Source organism: Salvelinus namaycush, chromosome 30 (genome assembly GCF_016432855.1).
Source record: "Salvelinus namaycush isolate Seneca chromosome 30, SaNama_1.0, whole genome shotgun sequence".
Taxonomy (NCBI): domain Eukaryota; kingdom Metazoa; phylum Chordata; class Actinopteri; order Salmoniformes; family Salmonidae; genus Salvelinus; species Salvelinus namaycush.
Genome location: NC_052336.1, coordinates 20,699,428 through 20,705,770, shown reverse-complemented (window position 1 = coordinate 20,705,770; position 6,343 = coordinate 20,699,428).

Genomic DNA, 6,343 nt, shown 5'->3' with positions numbered 1-6,343 from the left:
GTAAAAGAGGAATGGAGGCTCCTACTGGCATGTTCTTACTGACACGTACAAAGACAAAGACTAAAATGTACACAGACATGTTCAGGCAGCATCTGTATCGTAAAGCTGGGAGTGTCACAAACATGTATGAACTGGTCTGTGGAGCGTGTTCAGTGACATCCAACATCTCCCCCCTGACCCATTTCTATGTATCTGACACAGTAAAGACAATTTTCTCTGCCTTTCCCAGCCCCAAAAATATATAATAAATAAGAAGGAAAAAAACTACAGGAAAAACATGATATTCTGTTACTCAATTTAGTGGAAGCAGAACATTCAGGCTTGCCCTTCGAAGTTTGAGGATAAACAGTTCTAAACTCCTGGGTGGGGAACTTTTTCTTTCTACTTACCTCCCTGGCTAAAGTGAGACAGCGGTTGCGCTTGGCTGCCTGGTTATTAATAAAGGGTTCAGGTGCTTGTGGAGCTCTCAGTCAGAAAGCAAGAAATGTGGACTCTCACAGACACCTCCACGCATGATGAAATGACAAGCATGAGGCTGGGGCAGCACCTCAACACACACATCAGCAAGACAAAAAGACAGGAGGAAGGAGGAGTGAGTGCTGTAGAGACAGAGAGAGAAAGGGTGGGAGAAAGAGGAAGAAGGGAGGGGTTACGAGTGAAAGAGAAATGGAAGGTATAGAAAGGAGGAGGATGATAGTAGAAGAGAAAGAGATGCTGGGTCCTTTTCCGCAGCAGACTTTATAATTGGCTTTTGGGCTTACGTAGCGGCAATTAACAGGCCTGTTTCATCCTCCACCAGCAGCTAATTGGAGTAGAGGATGCCTCCGCCACACGGCCTGGAAGGGAAAGAAGAAGAACCGGCTTCTTTTCAAGATTCTACCGCCTCCAAAAGAAGCGTGATGGGAGGCCATTTGGCAAACAGCGGAGAGATGTTCTGGAGCGTGTTTATAGGGGAAGGGGTAAATTAATCGGATCCGTGGAGAAATCATTCACAGAGATGACCTAACCTGTCCAAAGACCACGCTGCATGCCCTACATTGGGGAACATGCTGAATAGGCATGTAAACATAGCGCCCTATAAGCATTCCAGGGGAGACTGTTAATAAGCCTCTGATGACATTACTGTAGTGTGCACACTGACTCCTGTCTGGCAGATCATATCGACGGGACATAAAGACACCATGATGACACTTACATGTAGGTAATCACTAGATACAGTTGAAGTCGGAAGTTTACATACACCTTAACCAAATACATTTTAACTCAGTTTTTCACAATTCCTGACATTTAATCCTAGTAAAAATTCCCTGTCTTAGGTCAGTTAGGATCACCACTTTATTTTAAGAAAGTGAAATGTCAGAATAATAGTAGAGAATTATTTATTTCAGCTTTTATTTCTTTCATCACATTCCCAGTGGGTCAGAAGTTGACATGCACACAAGTAGTATGTGGTAGCATTGCCTTTAAATAGTTTAACTTTGGTCAAACATTTTGGGTAGCCTTCCACAAGCTTCCCACAATAAGTTGGGTGAATTTTGGCCCATTCCTCCTGACAGAGCTGGTGTAACGGAGTCAGGTTTGTAGGCCTCCTTGCTCACACACACTTTTTCAGTTCTGCCCACAAATGTTCTATAGGATTGAGGTCAGGGCTTTGTGATGGCCACTCCAATACCTTGACTTTGTTGTCCTTAAGCCATTTTGCCACAACATGATGCTGCCACCCCCGTGCTTCATGGTTGGGATGGTGTTCTTCGGCTTGCAAGCCTCCCCCTTTTTCCTCCAAACATAACGATGGTCATTATGGCTAAACATTTCTATTTTTGTTTCATCAGACCAGAGGACATTTCTCCAAAAAGTATGATCTTTGTCCCCATGTGCAGTTGCAAACCGTAGTCTGTCTTTTTTATGGAGGTTTTAGAGCAGTGGCTTCTTCCTTGCTAAGCGGCCTTTCAGGTTATGTTGATATAGTACTCGTTTTACTGTGAATATAGATACTTTTGTACCTGTTTCCTCCAGCATCTTCACAAGGTCCTTTGCTGTTGCTCTGGGATTGATTTGCACTTTTCGCACCAAAGTATGTTCATCTCTAGGAGACAGAACGCGTCTCCTTCCCGAGCGGTATGACGGCTGAGTGGTCCCATGGTGTTTATACTTGTGTACTATTGTTTGTACAGATGAACGTGGTATCTTCAGGCGTTTGGAAATTGCTCCCAAGGATGAACCAGACTTGTGGAGGTCTACAATGTTTTTTCAGAGGTCTTGGCTGATTTCTTTTGATTTTCCCATGATGTCAAACAAAGAGGCACTGAGTTTGAAGGTAGGCCTTGAAATACATCCACATGTACACCTCCGATTGACTCAAATGATGTCAATCAGCCTATCAGAAGCTTCGGAAGCCATGACATAATTTTCTGGAATTTCCCAAGCTGTTTAAAGGCACAATCAACTTAGTGTATGTAAACTTCTGACCCACTGGAATTGTGATACAGTGAATTATAAGTGAAATAATCTGTCTGTAAATAATTGTTGGAAAAATGACTTGTGTCATGCACAAAGTAGATGTCCTAGCCGACTTGCCAAAACTATAGTTTGTTAACAAGAAATTTGTGGAGTGGTTAAAAAACGAGTTTTAATGACTCTGACCTAAGTGTATGTAAACTTCCGACTTCAACTGTATGTAAACAAAAAAACAAATACGGCCCAACAAAGCAGAATTTCCTCTTGGACGGCAGCATGGGTAAGAGACATTGGCTAAGACTGGGAATTTGAGATTCTCAGTCAATCTGCACGACACCTCTGGTGACTCCTTGCAGATCACACACATACCATCCCGTCCTCCTCCCCGTCTCCCCTCTCACTCTCCCAGCTCCAGAGAGTCCTCTTCTCAAACAGACTGACAATAATGATGGAAACATGGCACTTTGAAAATCTACAGAGGAATTGGAAAGCTCTTATCGTCCCTCACCTTCTGCCCTCAAAAGGCAATTCTCTTCAAGACAAGCCAGGAGGCGATCAAAGTGAGCCGGGTGAGCCATATTGCTCTGGCCCTGCCTGTTTTGGTCTCTGGTAGACCGCAGACAAGGACTGGCCGGCATGATAGTCTTCATTCATCGAGTTCATGTGCAATTCAAGCCCTGTTTTTGGTCGACTGGTTTTATTTTCCAAAGGGCCTGCAACCTGCCTGATGATCCATTTTAAGGCCTGTACATTTAGGTTTCCTGACAGTTTGAGGCGGACGCATCCAGACTGCACAGTCAGGCCTGAAACAGCCAGCCCAGTCTGGACATATCATAGTGGAAGAGCTGGAGCATCAAAGGGCTGTCATGGAGGACCTCAGAGCGTGATGGCCTGATGAAAATATCCTTATGAGGGTTGGCCTGCCACCTCACACAGCCTCTTTATTAAGGAGGGCGATGGAAGGATGGGAGGATGGATCTCTATGTGGTTCTGCTGCAGATTGAAGGACTGACCTCTTGCTGGGAGCTATTCACTATAGTACAACTCACGTTTACCCAAATCTCATAGACATAACATTGACCCTTATCCAGATACGAGCCATTAAAGCAGGAACCTCTACAGCAGTGGTTCACAAACTTTTTATAGCCCTGTAGCCCTTCAAACATTCAACCTCCAGCTGCGTACCCCCTCTAGCACCAGGGTCAGCACACTCTCAAAGGTTGTTTTTTGCCATCTTTGTAAGCCTGCCACACACACACTATACAATACATTTATTAAACATAAGAATGAGTGTGAGTTTTTGTCACAACCCGGTTCGTGGAAAGTGACAAAGAGCTCTTATAGGACCAGGGCACAAATAATAATATAATTATAATCAATAATTTTGCTCTTTATTCAGCCCTCTTACATATAAAACCTTATTTATTCATCGAAAATTGTAAATAACTCACCACAGGTTAATGAGAAGAGTGTGCTTGAAAGGATGCACATAACTCTGCAATGTTGGGTTGTATAGGAGAGTCTCAGTCTTAAATCATTTTCCACACACAGTCTGTGCCTGTATTTAGTTTTCATGCTAGTGAGGGCCGAGAATCCACCCTCACATAGGTACGTGGTTGCAAAGGGCATCAGTGTCTTAGCGCGATTTGCCAAGGCAAGATACTCTGAGCGCAGCCCTATCCAGAAATTTGGCAGTGGCTTCTGATTAAATAACATTTTCACAGAACCGCTTGTTGCAATTTCAATGAGGCTCTCTTGTTCAGATATCGGTAAGTAGACTGGAGGCAGGGCATGAAAGGGATAACGAATCCAGTTGTTTGTGTCATCCGTTTCGGGAATGTACCGGCATAATTGCGCACCCAACTCACTTCAGTGCTTCCCTATATCACATTTGACATTGTCCGTAAGCTTGAGTTCATTTGCACACAAACAATCATACAATGATGGAAAGACCTGTGTGTTGTCCTTGTTAATGCAGACAGAGAAGAGCTCCAACTTCTTAATCATAGCCTAAATTTTGTCCCGCACATTGAATATAGTTGCAGAGAGTCCCTGTAATCCTAGATTCAGATCATTCAGGCGAGAAAAAACATCACCCAGATAGGCCAGTCGTATGAGAAACTCGTCATCATACAAGCAGTCAGACAAGTGAAAATGACGGTCAGTAAAGAAAAATGTATTCTCGTCTCTCAATTTAAAAAAAAGTGTCAATATTTTGCCCCTTGATAACCAGCGCACTTCAGTATGTTGTAAAAGCGTCGCTGGTTGCTGCCCATATCAGCGACCAGCGATATGGTCTCTGCCCATATCATTGTATAGTGCAGAAAATACACAAAAGTTCAGGGGCCTTGCTTTAACAAAGTTAACCATTTTCACTGTAGTGTCCAAAACGTCTTTCAAGCTGTCAGCCATTCCCTTGCTAGCAAGAGCCTCTCTGTGGATGCTGCAGTGTACCCAAGTGGCGTCGGGAGCAACTGCTTCCACTATGTCTCCCTGTCATGGCTTTTGCACCATCAGTACAGATACCAACATGAGCAGCAGCTATGTTTGGCTACATACGGACCGTCAGTGGAATTCCCGCGAGAGAGTAATGGTTAATGTGATTGGATGTTAATTATTTGACTAGCCTACATGTATTTGACATTGTGTTGTTATTTCGCTGAACACTAGATGGTTTAATTTTATTTTTGGCAGTGAAACGAGGCTACTCAGGCGAGGGGAAAAAAACTCAACCAAATGTATAGCCCTGTTGGAAAATATCAATGTTTGACAATGTGAAGGAAAAACAAAGTTACAAAGAAAACATGTATTTATTTATTTTTTAAATGTGAATAAATAATGTATTTGGCGTATCCCCGACGGCATTGCGTGTACCCCTGGGGGAATACCTGCACTACAGTATGTAAACCAATCACAACAATCACCTCATTAGAGAGCAGTGAGAATTAAAAGACAATAGGTGGTCTCAGAGGGACTCCATTACAGCAGTGTTAGTGGTGTGTGGAACGAACGCTCAATCTATTACCCAGGAGATCCAGACAGAGCACTGCAAACAGCTGACTAACCCGCCACAGAGAAGCCCCCAGCCCCATCCACCTCTCCCCTGCCACCCTCCCTAGGGACCAGGATGGATGCCCAGAGGTTCTAACCAGGCTCTAACCAGGGAAAAGAGGGAGGGGATCTGGAGACATAGCAGGGGGCCCCCTCCTCTGCAGGGGCCACAGGCTGGATTCAATCAGACCTCTAATTCCCAGGATATTATGTCTAGAACTATACATCCCCATGTACATACTGTACAGTATATAGACATAAGATCAGGAACATCTCCAGCATACTGTAGGTACTGGATGGGCTTATGGTATAACACTGTGGGTTTGTCATGGTACAGTAGGAGGACATAATTTTCATTCAAAACATATCAACCAAACTAAACAGAATTTAAAAAACAGTCTAAAATTAAATCTCCAGATGGCCATATTTGTGCTAAAAATTATTGTGGGTATTTATTGTTTGATTATATGTGATAATGAGAGTGGATTTCCTGAGGCAATTAGGAATGTGTGTGTGTGTGTGTGTGTGTGTGTGTGTGTGTGTGTGTGTGTGTGTGTGTGTGTGTGTGTGTGTGTGTGTGTGTGTGTGTGTGTGTGTGTGTGTGTCTGCGTGTGTGCGCGTGCGTGTGTGTGTGTGTGCAAACATTTCAAAAGAGGACGAGAGGACAGAAAAAGGACAGGATGGACCATCAAGCCTGTCTTATAAAAACATATATATAAATATTGTGAGCATAACACGTTGTGCAAGGTGTCAGTATGGCTGACTTCAGTTCAGTATGTGTGAGTGTCTATGTGATGTGGTTGTGTTAAGAGTAGTAACATTAATGCAGACATGT